Genomic DNA, 19753 nt, shown 5'->3' on the forward strand with positions numbered 1-19753 from the left:
TATGATCTACTGCCCCCCTGTAGGGCATCATCACTATGATCTACTGCCCCCTGTAGGGCATCATCACTATGATCTACTGCCCCCCTGTAGGGCATCATCACTATGATCTACTGCCCCCTGTAGGGCATCATCACTATGATCTACTGCCCCCTGTAGGGCATCATCACTATGATCTACTGCCCCCTGTAGGGCATCATCACTATGATCTCTCTCTTTCCATCTCTCTCTCTCCCCTCTTCTCTCTCTCCTTCCGTGTGTGTGTTAATAAAGCTTAATTGTAGCGATGCTGGGAGAGTAGGAGTATCAGGCTGGCTCAGTAAGCGATGCTGGGGGAGTATCAGGCTGGCTCAGTAAGCGATGCTGGTGGAGTATCAGGCTGGCTCAGTAAGCGATGCTGGGGGAGTATCAGGCTGGCTCAGTAAGCGATGCTGGGAGAGTATCAGGCTGGCTCAGTAAGCGATGCTGGGAGAGTATCAGGCTGGCTCAGTAAGCGATGCTGGGGGAGTATCAGGCTGGCTCAGTAAGCGATGCTGGGAGAGTGTCCGGCTGGCTCAGTAAGCGATGCTGGGGGAGTATCAGGCTGGCTCAGTAAGCGATGCTGGGGGAGTATCAGGCTGGCTCAGTAAGCGATGCTGGGAGAGTATCAGGCTGGCTCAGTAAGCGATGCTGGGGGAGTATCAGGCTGGCTCAGTAAGCGATGCTGGGGGAGTATCAGGCTGGCTCAGTAAGCGATGCTGGGGGAGTATCAGGCTGGCTCAGTAAGCGATGCTGGGGGAGTATCAGGCTGGCTCAGTAAGCGATGCTGGGGGAGTATCAGGCTGGCTCAGTAAGCGATGCTGGGGGGAGTATCAGGCTGGCTCAGTAAGCGATGCAGGGGGAGTATCAGGCTGGCTCAGTAAGCGATGCTGGGGGAGTATCAGGCTGGCTCAGTAAGCGATGCTGGGGGAGTATCAGGCTGGCTCAGTAAGCGATGCTGGGGGAGTATCAGTGTGTAGTTGCTGTGGGGTTGGGGACAGGTCATCAGCTCCAGAGTGAGACCCATTGTGCCTGGGCCAGGGCTAGCAGGCTGCCAGAGATCTAATCATCTTACCCTGAAACACACATATCCTTCCCACTGCCCCGCCACATACCTTTTATGGGACTCCATGGGACGCTATGGGGGACTATAGGGGACTCTATGGGGGACTCTATGGGACGCTATGGGGGACTTTATGGGGGACTCTATGGGACGCTATGGGGGACTCTGTGGGACGCTATGGGGGACTCTATGGGGGACTCTATGGGATGCTATGGGGGACTCTATGGGACGCTATGGGGGACTCTATGGGGGACGCTATGGGGGACTCTATGGGGGACGCTATGGGGGGACTCTATGGGACGCTATGGGGGGACTCTATGGGGGACGCTATGGGGGACTCTATGGGAGACTCTATGGGGGACTCTATGGGGGACTCTATGGGACGCTATGGGGGACTCTATGGGGGACTCTCTGGGGGACTCTATGCGGGACGCTATGGGGGACTCTATGGGGGGACTCTATGGGGGACTCTATGGGACGCTATAGGGGACTATAGAGGACTCTATGGGGGACTCTATGCGGGACTCTATGGGGGACTCTATGGGGGACTCTATGGGGGACTCTATGGGACGCTATAGGGGACTATAGAGGACTCTATGGGGGACTTTATGGGGGACTCTATGGGGGACTATGGGGGACGCTATAGGGGACTATAGAGGACTCTATGGGGGACTCTATGGGGGACTCTATGGGGGACTCTATGGGGGACTCTATGGAGGACTCTATGGGATGCTATAGGGGACTATAGGGAGGACTCTATGGGACGCTATGGGGGACTCTACGGGACTCTATGGGGGACTATATAGGGGACTATAGGGGACTCTATGGGGGACTATATGGGACTCTATGGGGGACTATGGGGGACTCTATGGGACGCTATAGGGGACTCTATGGGGGACTCTATGGGGGACTCTATGGGACACTATGGGGGACTCTATGGGGGACTCTATGGGTGACTCTATGGGACGCTATAGGGGACTATAGAGGACTCTATCGGGGACTCTATGGGGGACGCTATAGGGGACTATAGAGGACTATATGGGGGACTCTACGGGACTCTATGGGGGACTCTATGGGGGACTCTATGGGGGACTCTATAGGGGACTCTATGGGGGACTCTATGGGGGACTCTATAGGGGACTCTATGGGGGACTATAGGGGACTATATGGGACTCTATGGGGGACTATAGGGGACTCTATGGGGGACTCAATGGGGGACTCTATGGGACTTTCAAGTTCACATCTAAGTCATCAGTTGCAGGGGACATTTAGAGAAAACCTGAACCACTAAGACATACAGTACGCAGGCAGGCAGGGACACAGACACACACAGGCGCGCACACACACACACACACACACACACACACACACAAGCACACACACACACACACACACACAAGCACACACACACACACACACACACACACACACACACACACACACACACACACACACACACACACACACACACACACACACACACACACACACACACACAAACACACACACACACACACACACACACACACACACACACACACACACACACACACACACACACACACACACACACACACACACACACACACACACACACACACACACACACACACACACACACAAGCACACAAACGGTGCTATGTGTTATTGAGGGGAAGAAACATGAGGTAACATGGGTTATACTAGATACGATTTCTAAATAGAAAGTGGCCTGTTGTGAGGAGAGTGGAGAAGTTGATCTGGACAGATTCAGAGTCCTGTCTCTGTTGTGAGGAGAGTGGAGATGTTGATCTGGACAGATTCAGAGTCCTGTCTCCATCATGACAAGGAGAATAGCCAATAGGACAGGAGGGGTTGGCAGACTGGGTTGCGTTCCAATTGGTACCCTATTACCTATAAAATGATTTATATTTGACCAGGCGATGGTCATAGTAGTGCACTATACAGGGAATAGGGTGTCAATTGGAACGCTGTCTGGGCCTTTCATTCCTGCACTCCTCTTATCCCTCTTTATTGATCACAAGGTGTCAAGCAGTGCAAATGTCTAAGGTCTGGGCCTGTTTTCACAAAGCATCTGGATCAGGTCCCGCCGTCCATATAATGATATTCTGATCCAGAGGGAGGGGAGGGCTGAAGCAGGGTTCTATTGCCAGTCCAGCCCACGCCCCCTCTCCTGGTCCTGTATCTATACTGAGGTGGGGCCCCCTCTCCTGGTCCTGAGGTGGGGCCCCCTCTCCTGGTCCTGTCTGTATACTGAGGTGGGGGCCCCTATCCTGGTCCTGTCTGTATACTGAGGTGGGGCCCCCTCTCCTGGTCCTGTCTGTATACTGAGGTGGGGCCCCCTCTCCTGGTCCTGTATGTATACTGAGGTGGGGCCCCCTCTCCTGGTCCTGTATCTATACTGAGGTGGGGCCCCCTCCACAAGGGGGCCCCCAGTATACACCCTCTCTCCTGGTCCTGAGGTGGGGCCCCCTCTCCTGGTCCTGAGGTGGGGCCCCCTCTCCTGGTCCTGTCTGTATACTGAGGTGGGGGCCCCTCTCCTGGTCCTGTCTGTATACTGATGTGGGGCCCCCTCTCCTGGTCCTGTCTGTATACTGAGGTGGGGCCCCCTCTCCTGGTCCTGTATGTATACTGAGGTGGGGCCCCCTCTCCTGGTCCTGAGGTGGGGCCCCCTCTCCTGGTCCTGAGGTGGGGCCCCCTCTCCTGGTCCTGTCTGTATACTGAGGTGGGGCCCCCTCTCCTGGTCCTGTCTGTATACTGAGGTGGGGCCCCCTCTCCTGGTCCTGTCTGTATACTGAGGTGGGGCCCCCTCTCCTGATCCTGTCTGTATACTGAGGTGGGGCCCCCTCTCCTGGTCCTGTATACTGAGGTGGGGCCCCCTCTCCTGGTCCTGTATGTATACTGAGGTGGGGCCCCCTCTCCTGGTCCTGTCTGTATTCTGAGGTGGGGCCCCCTCTCCTGGTCCTGTCTGTATTCTGAGGTGGGGCCCCCTCTCCTGGTCCTGAGGTGGGGCCCCCTCTCCTGGTCCTGTCTGTATTCTGAGGTGGGGCCCCCTCTCCTGGTCCTGTCTGTATACTGAGGTGGGGCCCCCTCTCCTGGTCCTGTCTGTATACTGAGGTGGGGCCCCCCCTCTCCTGGTCCTGTGTGTATACTGAGGTGGGGCCCCCTCTCCTGGTCCTGTATCTATACTGAGGTGGGGCCCCCTCTCTCCTGGTCCTGTCTGTATACTGAGGTGGGGCCCCCTCTCCTGGTCCTGTCTGTATACTGAGGTGGGGACCCCTCTCTCCTGGTCCTGAGGTGGGGCCCCCTCTCCTGGTCCTGTCTGTATACTGAGGTGGGGCCCCCCCTCTCCTGGTCCTGTGTGTATACTGAGGTGGGGCCCCCTCTCCTGGTCCTGTCTGTATACTGAGGTGGGGCGCCCCCCTCTCCTGGTCCTGTATCTATACTGAGGTGGGGCCCCCTCTCCAGGTCCTGTCTGTATACTGAGGTGGGGCCCCCTCTCCTGGTCCTGTCTGTATACTGAGGTGGGGCCCCTCTCCTGGTCCTGAGGTGGGGCCCCCTCTCCTGGTCCTGTCTGTATACTGAGGTGGGGCCCCCTCTCCTGGTCCTGTATACTGAGGTGGGGCCCCCTCTCCTGGTCCTGTATACTGAGGTGGGGCCCCCTCTCCTGGTCCTGTATGTATACTGAGGTGGGGCCCCCTCTCCTGGTCCTGTCTGTATACTGAGGTGGGGCCCCCCCTCTCCTGGTCCTGTGTGTATACTGAGGTGGGGCCCCCTCTCCTGGTCCTGTATCTATACTGAGGTGGGGCCCCCTCTCTCCTGGTCCTGTCTGTATACTGAGGTGGGGCCCCCTCTCCTGGTCCTGTCTGTATACTGAGGTGGGGACCCTCTCTCCTGGTCCTGAGGTGGGGCCCCCTCTCCTGGTCCTGTCTGTATACTGAGGTGGGGCCCCCCCTCTCGTGGTCCTGTGTGTATACTGAGGTGGGGCCCCCTCTCCTGGTCCTGTCTGTATACTGAGGTGGGGCCCCCCCCTCTCCTGGTCCTGTATCTATACTGAGGTGGGGCCCCCTCTCCAGGTCCTGTCTGTATACTGAGGTGGGGCCCCCTCTCCTGGTCCTGTCTGTATACTGAGGTGGGGCCCCCTCTCCTGGTCCTGAGGTGGGGCCCCCTCTCCTGGTCCTGTCTGTATACTGAGGTGGGGCCCCCTCTCCTGGTCCTGTATACTGAGGTGGGGCCCCCTCTCCTGGTCCTGTATACTGAGGTGGGGCCCCCTCTCCTGGTCCTGTATGTATACTGAGGTGGGGCCCCCCCTCCTGGTCCTGTCTGTATACTGAGGTGGGGCCCCCTCTCCTGGTCCTGAGGTGGGGCCCCCTCTCCTGGTCCTGTATGTATACTGAGGTGGGGCCCCCTCTCCTGGTCCTGTCTGTATACTGAGGTGGGGCCCCCTCTCCTGGTCCTGAGGTGGGGCCCCCTCTCCTGGTCCTGAGGTGGGGCCCCCTCTCCTGGGCCTGTGAGTACAGTGCATTCGGAAAGTATTCAGACCCCTTGACTTTTTCCGCATTTTGTTACATTACAGCCTTACTCTACAATGGATTAAATAAAACATTTTCCTCATCAATCTACACACAATACCCCATAATGACAAAGCAAAAACAGGTTTATAGGAATTTTAGGAAATTTATAAAAACTAAACAACGGAAATATCACATTTACTTAAGTATTCAAACCCTTTACTCAGTACTTTGTTGAAGCACCTTTGGCAGCGATTACAGCCTCGAGTCTTCTTGGGTATGACGCTACAAACTTGGCACACCTGTTTTTGGGGAGTTTCTCCCATTCTTCTCTGCAGATCCTCTCAAGCTCTGTCAGGTTGGATGGGGAGCGTCGCTGCACAGCTATTTTCAGGTCTCTCCAGACATGTTCGATCGGGTTCAAGTCCGGGCTCTGGCTGGGCCACTCAAGGACATTCAGAGACTTGTCCCGAAGCCACTCCTGCGTTGTCTTGGCTGTGTGCTTAGGGTCGTTGTCCTGTTGGAAGGTGAACCTTCGCCCCAGTCTGAGGTCCTGAGCGCTCCGGAGCAGTCTTTCATCAAGGATCTCTCTGTACTTTGCTCCGTTCATCTTTCCCTCGATCCTGACTAGTCTCCCAGTCCCTGCCGCTGAAAAACATCCCCACAGCATGATGCTGCCACCACCATGCTTCACCGTAGGGATTGTGCCAGGTTTCCTCCAGACGTGACGCTTGGCATTCAGGCCAAAGAGTTCAATCTTGGTTTCATCAGACCAGAGAATCTTGTTTCTCATGGTCTGAGAGTCCTTTAGGTGCCTTTTGGCAAACTCCAAGCTGGCTGTCATGTGCCTTTTACTGAGGAGTGGCTTCCGTCTGGCCACTCTACCATAAAGGCCTGATTGGTGGAGTGCTGCAGAGATGGTTGTCCTTCTGGAAGGTTCTCCCATCTCCACAGAGGAACTCTGGATTTCTGACAGAGTGACCATCGGGTTCTTGGTCACCTCCCTGACCAAGGCCCTTCTCTCTCGATTGCTCAGTTTGGCCCGGCGGCCAGCTCTAGGAAGAGTCTTGGTGGTTCCAAACTTCTTCCATTTAAGAATGATGGAGGCCACTGTGCTGAAGAAATATTTTGGTACCCTTCCCCAGATCTGTGCCTCGTCACAATCCTGTGAGCTTGGTTTTTGCTCTGACATGCACTGTCAACCGTAGGATCTTATATAGACTGTTTTGTGCCTTTCCAAATCATGACCAATTGATTGAATTTACCACAGGTGGACTCCACCTGAGCTCAATTTCGAGTCTCATAGCAAAGGGTCTGAATACTTATGTGAATAAGGTATTTCTGTTTTTTCTATTTAAAATAAATATGCTAAAACCTGTTTTCGCTTTCTCATTATGGGGTATTGTGTGGTGTGGTCTGCCCAACACATTACCAGGGGCAAACTACCCGCCCTCCAGGACACCTACCTACAGCACCCGATGTCACAGGAAGGCCAAAAAGATAATCAAGGACGTCAATCACCCGAGCCACTGCCTGTTCACCCCGCTATCATCCAGAAGGCGAGGTCAGTACAGGTGCATCAAAGCTGGGACCGAGAGACTGAAAAACAGCTTCTATCTCAAGGCCATCAGACTGTTAAATAGCCATCACTAGCACATTAGAGGCTGCTGCTGCCTGTTGAAATCACTGGCCACTTTAAGAAATGGAACACAAGTCACTTTAATAATGTTTACATATCTTGCATTACTCATCTCAAATGTACAGTGGGGAAAAAAAGTATTTAGTCAGCCACCAATTGTGCAAGTTCTCCCACTTAAAAAGATGAGAGAGGCCTGTCATTTTCATCATAGGTACACGTCAACTATGACAGACAAATTGAGGAAAAAAAATCCAGAAAATCACATTGTAGGATTTTTAATGAATTTATTTGCAAATTATGGTGGAAAATAAGTATTTGGTCACCTACAAACAAGCAAGATTTCTGGCTCTCACAGACCTGTAACTTCTTCTTTAAGAGGCTCCTCTGTCCTCCACTCGTTACCTGTATTAATGGCACCTGTTTGAACTTGTTATCAGTATAAAAGACACCTGTCCACAACCTCAAACAGTCACACTCCAAACTCCACTATGGTCAAGACCAAAGAGCTGTCAAAGGACACCAGAAACAAAATTGTAGACCTGCACCAGGCTGGGAAGACTGAATCTGCAATAGGTAAGCAGCTTGGTTTGAAGAAATCAACTGTGGGAGCAATTATTAGGAAATGGAAGACATACAAGACCACTGATAATCTCCCTCGATCTGGGGCTCCACGCAAGATCTCACCCCGTGGGGTCAAAATGATCACAAGAACGGTGAGCAAAAATCCCAGAACCACACGGGGGGACCTAGTGAATGACCTGCAGAGAGCTGGGACCAAAGTAACAAAGCCTACCATCAGTAACACACTACTCCGCCAGGGACTCAAATCCTGCATTGCCAGACGTGTCCCCCTGCTTAAGCCAGTACATGTCCAGGCCCGTCTGAAGTTTGGGAGAATGTCATATGGTCAGATGAAACCAAAATAGAACTTTTTTGTAAAAACTCAACTCATCGTGTTTGGAGGACAAAGAATGCTGAGTTGCATCCAAAGAACACCATACCTACTGTGAAGCATGGGGGTGGAAACTTCATGCTTTAGGGCTGTTTTTCTGCAAAGGGACCAGGACGACTGATCCGTGTAAAGGAAAGAATGAATGGGGCCATGTATCGTGAGATTTTGAGTGAAAACCTCCTTCCATCAGCAAGGGCATTGAAGATGAAACGTGGCTGGGTTCTTTTAGCATGACAATGATCCCAAACACACCTCCCGGGCAACGAAGGAGTGGCTTCGTAATAAGCATTTCAAGGTCCTGGAGTGGCCTAGCCAGTCTCCAGATCTCAACCCCAAAGAAAATCTTTGGAGGGAGTTGAAAGTCTGTGTTGCCCAGCGATAGCCCCAAAACATCACTGCTCTAGAGGAGATCTGCATGGAGGAATGATCCAAAATACCAGCAACAGTGTGTGAAAACCTTGTGAAGACTTACAGAAAACGTTTGACCTGTGTCATTGCCAACAAAGGGTATATAACAAAGTATTGAGAAACTTTTGTTATTGACCAAATACTTATTTTCCATCATAATTTGCAAATAAATTCATTAAAAATCCTACAATGTGATCTTCTGGAAAAAAAAATCTCATTTTGTCTGTCATAGTTGACGTGTACCTATGATGAAAATTACAGGCCTCTCTCATCATTTTAAGTGGGAGAACTTGCACAATTGGTGGCTGACTAAATACTTTTTTTCCCCACTGTATATCCTGTATTCTATAATATTCTACTGTATCTTAGTTCATGCCGCTCTGTCATTGGCTCGTGGTTGGTTCTGTGTTGTGTACTTTTAATTAGGACACTGCCACAACTGGAGGTCTGCTGGTTGGATCATTTTTATTCGACCTGCACACGAAGAGACAACACACAATATGTTAGCCCTTGGTGCAGCCTCGGCTCTCGGGCACCTGGCTAGTTGAAGCTCAGGCTAAAGAGAACACTAAGAGGGTACGTAAGTACAGATAACCCGCGATGGACCAAACCAAAAATATACAAAACTTTTACAATCAGGTGTATTTACAATATAGATTTTTTTTTTTTTATGTGTACACCAAAAAATAACATTAGCTATGCAGCTGTAATTAAATAAAGAAAACACATTGAATTATTATTATTATTATTAACTTATTAACATCCCCTCTTGACCTGGCCTACATGAACTGGTCCTTGTGTGCAGCTTGGTGAATTATCTAGGGGAACAACATCACACTATTACACTTGTCCATATATGTATATATTCTTAATTCCATTCCTTACTTTGATATGTGTGTATTGGGTATATGTTGTGAAATTGTTAGATATTACTTCACTGTCGGAGCTAGAAGCACAAGCATTTTGCTACACCCGCAATAATATCTGCTAAACACGTGTATGTGACAAATAACATTTGATTTGATATGGTTTATGAACTGATACACAAAACAACGCCGGATTCAAAACGTACAGTTTTTCCAATGTAAATGATTATACAAAATTCTTGTAACCAATATAATGTTATATATATATCGGGGATACAACCATCCCAGCTCTGTAGATTTTGCTGCGAAGAGACAGAATCATTAGATCACTTGTATTGGTACTGCCCATATGTAGCTTGTTTTTGGTTGCAGGTTCAGGAATGGCTGAAAAATTGCACCAATTACTTGAAGCAAACTCTACAAATAGCGCTGCTGGGTGATTTGAAAAGTCCTAGTCAATTGATCAATAATAGAATAATACTCTTAGCAAAACATTTTTATCTTTAATTTACGATCTGTAGAAACTATGAGAATAGAACGTTTCAGAACTTTTGTGAAACATCACAGCACATTGGAAAAATATATGGCAGCTAGAGACCAAAACTGGATGGTCTTCAGAGATAGATGGGAGGGGTTGCGGGTAGTTGAAGGCTGGGACTAAAAACAAACAAAAGAGAACTAATGTAAAATATACTGTGTCCGTAAAATCTATACAGTATGTATAAGCTGGAAGTAGAAGTGTTGGTGTAAATATTTAAAATAATAATAAATAAAATAAATAATATATAAACTACCGTTCAAAAGTTTGGGGTCACTTAGAAATGTCCTTGTTTTCGAAAGAAAAGCCTATTTTTTTTGTCCATTAAAATAACATCAAATTGATCAGAAATACAGTGTAGACATTGTTAATGTTGTAAATGGCTATTGTAGCTGGAAACGGCAGATTATTATATGGAATATCTACATAGGCGTACAGAGGCCCATTATCAGCAACCATCAATCCTGTGCTCCAATGGCACGTTGTGTTTGCTAATCCAAGTTTATCATTTTAAAAGGCTAATTGATAATCAGAAAATCATTTTGCAATTATGTTAGCACAGCTGAAAACTGTTGTGCAGATTAAAGAAGCAATAAAACTGGCCTTCTTGAGACTAGTTGAGTATCTGGAGCATCAGCAATTGTGGGTTTTATTACGGGCTCAAAATGGCCAGAAACAACGAACTTTCTTCTGAAACTCATCAGTCTATTCTTGTTCTGAGAAATGAAGGCTATTCCATGCGAGAAATTGCCAAGAAACTGAAGATCTCGTACAACGCTGTGTACTACTTCCTTCACAGAACAGCGCAAACTGTCTCTAACCAGAATAGAAAGAGGAGTGGCCCCGGTGCACAACTGAGCAAGAGGACAAATACATAAGAGTGGTTTGGAGCCATGAAGTCTACATTCCTTAAGTCAAGGTAGATTAGTGATGTTTAGGATAGCATGAGTGATGGGCAGGATAGTGACTTGGGGTAAAGAGTGATGAACATCAAAGACAGGGAGTGCCCATGGAGACTTGCCAGATGTATGCCAGGAAGATGGTAACAGAAGGTATATAAGGTAGAGTGTTTCCTTTGTTCAAGTTAGTTCAACTGACGAAGGGCAAAGCCATGTCCGTTTGTTAGATGAACCCACGAGCTCGCGATCCAATAAATACTTGGTATAAAAGCTAGACCCATGGGGCGGCGCACAATTGGCCCAGCGTCGTCCAGGGTAGGGGAGGGAATGGCCGGCAGGGATGTAGCTCAGTTGGTAGAGCATGGCGTTTGCAACGCCAGGGTTGTGGGTTCGATTCCCACGTGGGGGCCAGTATGAAAAAAATAAAATAATAATGTATGCACTCACTAACTGTAAGTCGCTCTGGATAAGAGCGTCTGCTAAAATGACTAAAATGTAAAAATGTAAATAAAATCTCCACAGAATGTCTAAGTAAATTCTTGCATCTTGAACTTCTCAATACCAGAAACTCATCATAACACCCTGTAACAGAGAGACAGAAAGAGAAGGAGAGGTACAAGAGGACATTACTGTTGTGTAAAGGCATAAAGATGATGTGCTGGTGGAAGTTCAGCATAAAGACGTGACGTGGCGTTGACAGACATTTCAGAACTGGACAGATGGAATATCTCATTCACCCCTTTTATGCTCGGCTCAGAATAAAAAAAAAACACCAATCTCTCAAATTGTCTGGTCTCTTTCTTCCAGTCCGACCGACAGACCTCTCCCTGGGGATTAGATAGATTATTCTGCTCTCCCTTCTCCTGGTTGAGATGGAAAAGAGGGGGAATCAGCAGGCAGAGAAAGAAAGAGGTGCCTCACGTTCCCACCGGGCCGGGCAATAAGAGGAAGAGAGAGGAGGAAGATGGACAGCGCCGCTGTGCTTCCTGGGACAAACACTTTCACGACAGAGAGACAGTCATTTAGGGCTACTGCACACACACGCACCACACACACACACACACACACACCACACACCACACACACCACACACCACACACACACACACCACACACCCACACACCACACACACCACACACCACACACACACCACACCACACACACACCACACCACACCACACACACACACCACACACACACACACACCACACACACACACACACACCACACACACACACACACCACACACACGCACCACACACACACACACACCACACACCACACACACACACACCACACACACACCACACAAACCACACACACACACCACACACACACACACACACACCACACCACACCACACCACACGCACACAGACAGACATGTGGTTCATTACACACACACAGAGAGAGACCAGGAAATATAACTAACTCTAACATTAACAATGTCTACACTGTATTTCTGATCAATTTGATGTTATTTTAATGGACAAAAAAAAAGGCTTTTCGAAAGAAACCCACCAACCAATTGTAATCTACTGTCATCTCTCTCTCTCTCTCTCTCTCTCTCTCTCTCTCTCTCTCTCTCTCTCTCTCTCTCTCTCTCTCTCTCTCTCTCTCTCTCTCTCTCTCTCTCTCTCCCTCTCTCTCTCTCTCTCTCTCTCTCTCTCTCTCTCTCTCTCTCTCTCTCTCTCTCTCTCTCTCTCTCTCTCTCTCTCTCTCTCTCTCTCTCTCTCTCTCTCTCTCTCTCTCTCTCTCTACTCTCTCTCTCTCTCTCTCTCTCTCTCTCTCTCTCTCTCTCTCTACTCTCTCTCTCACACAACATTTTTCTCATTTTGACTTGTTTTTTTGCCCTTCTTTTGTGTTGCATTTTGATTCATTGTCTCTCTGCTCCCATGTGGCGAAAGGGCTTGGATTGGAAAAGTAAACTGAAGAAATGGGTCTTAAATTGGGCTTTGTTGAGGAAGCTGGAGCCGACAATGGATTACTATGGATTTTAGGACTCTCATTCTGTAGCAGCAAAACTTCAAAATGTGTGTGTGTGTGTGTGTGTGTGTGTGTGTGTGTGTGTGTGTGCGCACATGTGTGTGTAAAACTACTAACTACACTGAGTGTACAAAACATTAGGAACACCTGCTCTTTCCATGACATAGACTGACCAGGTGAATCCAGGTGAAATCTATGATCCCATATTGATGTCACTTGTTAAATCCACTTCAATCAGTGTAGATGAAGGGGAGTTACAGAAAAGTCATTGATCGGTTTGGTGGTTAATAGATTTAGCAACCATTTATTAAATATTTTATTTAATATATTAAGTATTTATCGTCACATAATAGTAAAATGAGGGAAATTGTTCACCTCCAAACGGGTGGAAATCAGATCGGCGCCAAGGTGAGTTATGTTGATGATTAGCTATACATTTAGCTAGCTATCTGCTGTTTGCTCAATAATGTGTTAGCTAAAGGCCGCGCTAACGTCAACTTAGCTAACGGTTAACGTTAGCTAGGCTAGCTAACGTTGTTTGACCTTGAGCTTGCTAGCTAACATTATCTAGTCTACTGACCACATGTAGCTAACGTTAGCTAGCTACCAAGTTCGCCACGTTGATTAACGTAAGGTAGCTATGTCTGTTCAGGTTGCCACCGTCCTAGCTAACTGATTTTTATTAGTTTTTTATTCGTTTTGGGAGATGATTAGTGATGAGCATGGAATAGCTCCAACAGGGACATACCATGGGGACAGCAACCTTCAGCTGGAGAGGATAAATGTCTACTACAATGAGGCAACTGATGGGTAAAAACACACAACCAATAAAACTGCATCAGCAGTTCACTAAATGTAACTTTTTAGTTTGAGTATCTGACGTTGATTCTATTGTATTTGTGTTCCAACAATAGCAGGGAAATATGTTTCCAGATCCACCAGGATCCACCAGGATCCACCAGGATCCACCAGCTCTGGGGACATACCTTCCTCCTATTGGATGCAGTTCGGTCTGGACCATTTGGACAAATATTTATACCAGATAACTTTGTCTTTGGGAAATTGGATTTTGTAGCGTTAGCTAACTACTTGCTAGCATAGATATCATGGGGGTGTCATCTGTCAAAGATGTTCAATGTGTAGCCTAATCACTCAGGTCATACAACACAAATAACTTCAACTAGCTAAGTTGAGTTGGGGGGGGTGTACGTATGCTTGTTAATGTGGGGTCTCTACCTCTAAATTACTATTGAAAATGTCTAACATTTATAAACATGTTGTGTGCTTTCTGCTCACAGGGCAGAGTGGTGCTGGTAACAACTAAGCTAAAGGCCACTACACAGAGGAGCTGATGGACTGTTCTGGAAGAGGTGAGGAAAGAGGCAGAGAGCTGTGGCTGTCTACAGGGATTCCAACTCACTCACTCCCTGGGTGGAGACACAGAATCCGGCATGGGGAACTCTAAAATCCGTGAAGAATACCCAGACCGAATTCATGAACACCTTTAGCGTGGTGCCCTCTCCCAAAGTATCAGACACTGTTGTTGAGCCTTATAATGCTACCCTCTCAGTTCACCAGCTTGTAGAGAACACCGATGAAACCTATTGCATAGACAATGAAGCCTTGTACGATATCTGCTTCCGTACCCTGAAGTTGACCACCCCCCACATACGGTGATCTGAATCACCTGGTGTCAGCCACCATGAGTGGAGTCACTACCTGCTTGAGGTTCCCTGGCCAGCTGAATGCTGCCCTGCGTAAGCTAGCTGTCAACATGATCCCCTTCCCCCGCCTGCACCCCCTTATAATAATAATAATATGCCATTTAGCAGACGCTTTTATCCAAAGCGACTTACAGTCATGTGCGCATACATTTATACTTATGGGTGGTCCCGGGGATCGAACCCACTACCCTGGCGTTACAAGCGCCATGCTCTACCAATTGAGCTACAGAGGACTACCTCACTGTGGCCGCCATCTACCGTGGCCGCATGTCCACGGAGGTGGACAAGCAGATGCTGAACGTCCAGAACAAGAACTAGCAGCTACTTCGTGGAATGGATCCCCAACAGCGTCAAGACCGCGGTCTGTGACATCCCACCCCCGTGGCCTCAAGATGGCCGCCACCTTTATCGGCAACAGCACGGCCATCCAGGAGCTGTTCAAGCGTATCTCTGAGCAGTTCACAGCCTCGTTCTGTCACAAGGCCTTCCTGCACTGGTACACCGGGGAGGGCATGGATGAGCTGGAGTTCACTGAGGCCGAGAGCAACATGAAGGACCTGGTGTCTGAGTACCAGCAGTACCAGGAGGAGGGAGAAGAGGATGTGGGCTGAAAAGAACAATTTATTAAAATGGTAAGAGAGTTCAGTAAGGGAAAGTGAAATGAGAAATGACAACCCATCAAGCGTCAGCCTAATACTATGTTGGTGAATTCACAGTGGTATGTTTTACATTTCTGGATGACTGGTTCACAATAAATAACACTGGATGTAATTGGATGAAGAACAAACAAGAAGGAAGAAACATCTAATTAAGATTCTTACACTTTGCAAAAGAGAGACTCAACCCAACTACATAATGAAGCTGTTATGAGATTCAACCAATGATTTCTATGTATTTACAGTAGATGACTACCAGGGGGCGCTGTTTTGAAGCCACTGCGCCTCCACCTTGGAACTCCCCCACCGTTGTAATATATGTTTATTTTGGAAGCTGTAGAAATGCATTTACTCACGTCTATTTGTTTTTGCCACGTTTATTATATTACAGACACCTTAATGCATACTTTTAAATTAAATTATGTGAACTAAAATAAAAAATATTTTCCTTAAAGTATTATTTTTTTGAAAGTACTAGTGTTACTGTCCACACTTAATTTAATACTGTAGAATTCCGTTTATTCCTATGGAGGACTGCTCCTACTGGGGACTAGCACTCCCCTTCATCTAGAAGTGGATTTAACAAGTGACATCAATAAGGGATCATAGCTTTCACCTGGATTCACCTGGTCAGTCTATGTCATGGAAAGAGCAGGTGTTCCTAATGTTTTGTACACTCAGTGTAGTTAGTAGTTTTACACACACATGTGCGCACACACACACACACACACACACACACACACACACACACACACACACACACACACACACACACACACACACACACACAATACATAGCATCAGCAATCCAGAGTTTATATACAGTAGGGAGAACAAGTATTTGATAACCTGCAAAATCGGCTTTGTTTCCTACTTACAAAGCATGTAGAGGTCTGTAATTTGTATCATAGGTACATTTCAACTGTGAGAGACCAGAAAATCACATTGTATGATTTTTAAGTAATTAATTTGCATTTTATTGCATGACATAAGTATTTGATACATCAGAAAAGCAGAACTTAATATTTGGTACAGAAACCTTTTCATACGTTTCCTGTAGGTCTTGACCAGGTTTGCACACACTGCAGCAGGGATTTTGGCCCACTCCTCCATATAGACCTTCTCCAGATCCTTCAGGTTTCGGGGCTGTCGCTGGGCAATACGGACTTTCAGCTCCCTCCAAAGATTTTCTATTGGGTTCAGGTCTGGAGACTGGCTAGGCCACTCCAAACCTTGAGATGCTTCTTACGGAGCCACTCCTTAGTTGCCCTGGCTGTGTGTTTCGGGTCGTTGTCATGCTGGAAGACCCAGCCACGACCCATCTTCAATGCTCTTACTGAGGGAAGGAGGTTGTTGGCCAAGATCTCACGATACATGGCCCCATCCATCCTCCCCTCAATACGGTGCAGTCGTCCTGTCCCCTTTGCAGAAAAGCATCCCCAAATAATGATGTTTCCACCTCCATGCTTCACAGTTGGGATGGTGTTCTTGGGGTTGTACTCATCCTTCTTCTTCCTCCAAACACGGCGAGTGGAGTTTAGACCAAAAAGCTCTATTTTTGTCTCATCAGACCACATGACCTTCTCCCATTCCTCCTCTGGATCATCCAGATGGTCATTGGCAAACTTCAGACGGGCCTGGACATGCGCTGGCTTGAGCAGGGGGACCTTGCATGTGTTTTCAGGATTTTAATCCATGACGCGTAGTGTGTTACTAATGGTTTTCTTTGAGACTGTAGTCCCAGCTCTCTTCAGGTCATTGACCAGGTCCTGCTGTGTAGTTCTGGGCTGATCCCTCACCTTCCTCATGATCATTGATGCCCCACGAGGTGAGATCTTGCATGGAGCCCCAGACCGAGGGGGCTCCATGCAAGATCTTGAACTTCTTCCATTTTCTAATAATTGCGCCAACAGTTGTTGCCTTCTCACCAAGCTGCTTGCCTATTGTCATGTAGCCCATCCCAGCCTTGTGCAGGTCTACAATTTTATCCCTGATGTCCTTACACAGCTCTCTGGTCTTGGCCGTTGTGGAGAGGTTGGAGTCTGTTTGATTGAGTGTGTGGACAGGTGTCTTTTATACAGGTAACGAGTTTAAACAGGTGCAGTTAATACAGGTAATGAGTGGAGAACAGGAGGGCTTCTTAAAGAAAAACTAACAGGTCTGTGAGAGCCGGAATTCTTACTGGTTGAACTCGTTACCTGTATAAAAGACAGGGGAGAGGAGGGCCAGACCAGACCCCCAGACCTGCAGGGGAGAGGAGGGCCAGACCAGACCCCCAGACCTGCAGGGGAGAGGAGGACCAGACCCCCAGACCTGCAGGGGAGAGGAGGGCCAGACCCTCAGACCTGCAGGGGAGAGGAGGACCAGACCCCCAGACCTGCAGGGGAGAGGAGGGCCAGACCAGACCCCCAGACCTGCAGGGGAGAGGAGGGCCAGACCCCCAGACCTGCAGGGGAGAGGAGGGCCAGACCCCCAGACCTGCAGGGGGAGGAGGGCCAGACCCCCAGACCTGCAGGGGAGAGGAGGGCCAGACCAGACCCCCAGACCTGCAGGGGAGAGGAGGACCAGACCCCCAGACCTGCAGGGGAGAGGAGGACCAGACCTCCAGACCTGCAGGGGAGAGGAGGACCAGACCCCCAGACCTGCAGGGGAGAGGAGGGCCAGACCCCCAGACCTGCAGGGGAGAGGAGGGCCAGACCCCCAGACCTGCAGGGGAGAGGAGGGCCAGACCCCCAGACCTGCAGGGGAGAGGAGGGCCAGACCAGACCCCCAGACCTGCAGGGGAGAGGAGGGCCAGACCCCCAGACCTGCAGGGGAGAGGAGGGCCAGACCCCCAGACCTGCAGGGGAAAGGAGGGCCAGACCCCCAGACCTGCAGGGGAGAGGAGGGCCAGACCAGACCCCCAGACCTGCAGGGGAGAGGAGGGCCAGACCCCCAGACCTGCAGGGGAGAGGAGGGCCAGACCCCCAGACCTGCAGGGGAGAGGAGGACCAGACCCCCAGACCTGCAGGGGAGAGGAGGGCCAGACCAGACCCCCAGACCTGCAGGGGAGAGGAAGGCCAACCAGACCCCCAGACCTGCAGGGGAGAGGAGGGCCAGACCAGACCCCCAGACCTGCAGGGGAGAGGAGGGCCAGACCAGACCCCCAGACCTGCAGGGGAGAGGAGGACCAGACCCCCAGACCTGCAGGGGAGAGGAGGGACAAACCCCCAGACCTGCAGGGGAGAGGAGGACCAGACCCCCAGACCTGCAGGGGAGAGGAGGGCCAGACCAGACCCCCAGACCTGCAGGGGAGAGGAGAGCCAGACCCCCAGACCTGCAGGGGAGAGGAGGGCCAGACCAGACCCCCAGACCTGCAGGGGAGAGGAGGGCCAGACCCCCAGACCTGCAGGGGAGAGGAGGGCCAGACCCCCAGACCTGCAGGGGAGAGGAGGGCCAGACCCCCAGACCTGCAGGGGAGAGGAGGGCCAGACCCCCAGACCTGCAGGGGAGAGGAGGACCAGACCCCCAGACCTGCAGGGGAGAGGAGGGCCAGACCCCCAGACCTGCAGGGGAGAGGAGGACCAGACCCCCCAGACCTGCAGGGGAGAGGAGGGCCAGACCCCAGACCTGCAGGGGAGAGGAGGACCAGACCCCCAGACCTGCAGGGGAGAGGAGGACCAGACCCCCAGACCTGCAGGGGAGAGGAGGACCAGACCAGACCCCCAGACCTGCAGGGGAGAGGAGGGCCAGACCCCCAGACCTGCAGGGGAGAGGAGGACCAGACCCCCAGACCTGCAGGGGAGAGGAGGGCCAGACCAGACCCCCAGACCTGCAGGGGAGAGGAGGGCCAGATCAGACCCCCAGACCTGCAGGGGAGAGGAGGGCCAGACCCCCAGACCTGCAGGGGAGAGGAGGGACAGACCCCCGGACCTGCAGGGGAGAGGAGGACCAGACCCCCAGACCTGCAGGGGAGAGGAGGGCCAGACCCCCAGACCTGCAGGGGAGAGGAGGACCAGACCCCCAGACATGCAGGGGAGAGGAGGGCCAGACCCCCAGACCTGCAGGGGAGAGGAGGGCCAGACCCCCAGACCTGCAGGGGAGAGGAGGCCCAGACCCCCAGACCTGCAGGGGAGAGGAGGACCAGACCCCCAGACCTGCAGGGGAGAGGAGGGCCAGACCCCCAGACCTGCAGGGGAGAGGAGGACCAGACCCCCAGACCTGCAGGGGAGAGGAGGGCCAGACCCCCAGACCTGCAGGGGAGAGGAGGGCCAGACCCCCAGACCTGCAGGGGAGAGGAGGACCAGACCCCCAGACCTGCAGGGGAGAGGAGGACCAGACCCCCAGACCTGCAGGGGAGAGGAGGACCAGACCCCCAGACCTGCAGTGGAGAGGAGGGCCAGACCAGACCTCCAGACCTGCAGGGGAGAGGAGGACCAGACCCCCAGACCTGCAGGGGAGAGGAGGGCCAGACCAGACCCCCAGACCTGCAGGGGAGAGGAGGGCCAGACCAGACCC

The 19753-nt window shown here is 50.6% G+C and overlaps 1 pseudogene; it reads left to right on the forward strand.

The window, feature by feature from the left end:
* The first annotated feature begins 13233 nt into the window (after positions 1-13233).
* Positions 13234-15211, forward strand: LOC121536165 (annotated as a pseudogene).
* The last annotated feature ends 4542 nt before the right edge of the window (positions 15212-19753 follow it).

Source organism: Coregonus clupeaformis, chromosome 23 (assembly GCF_020615455.1).
Source record: "Coregonus clupeaformis isolate EN_2021a chromosome 23, ASM2061545v1, whole genome shotgun sequence".
Classification (NCBI taxonomy): domain Eukaryota; kingdom Metazoa; phylum Chordata; class Actinopteri; order Salmoniformes; family Salmonidae; genus Coregonus; species Coregonus clupeaformis.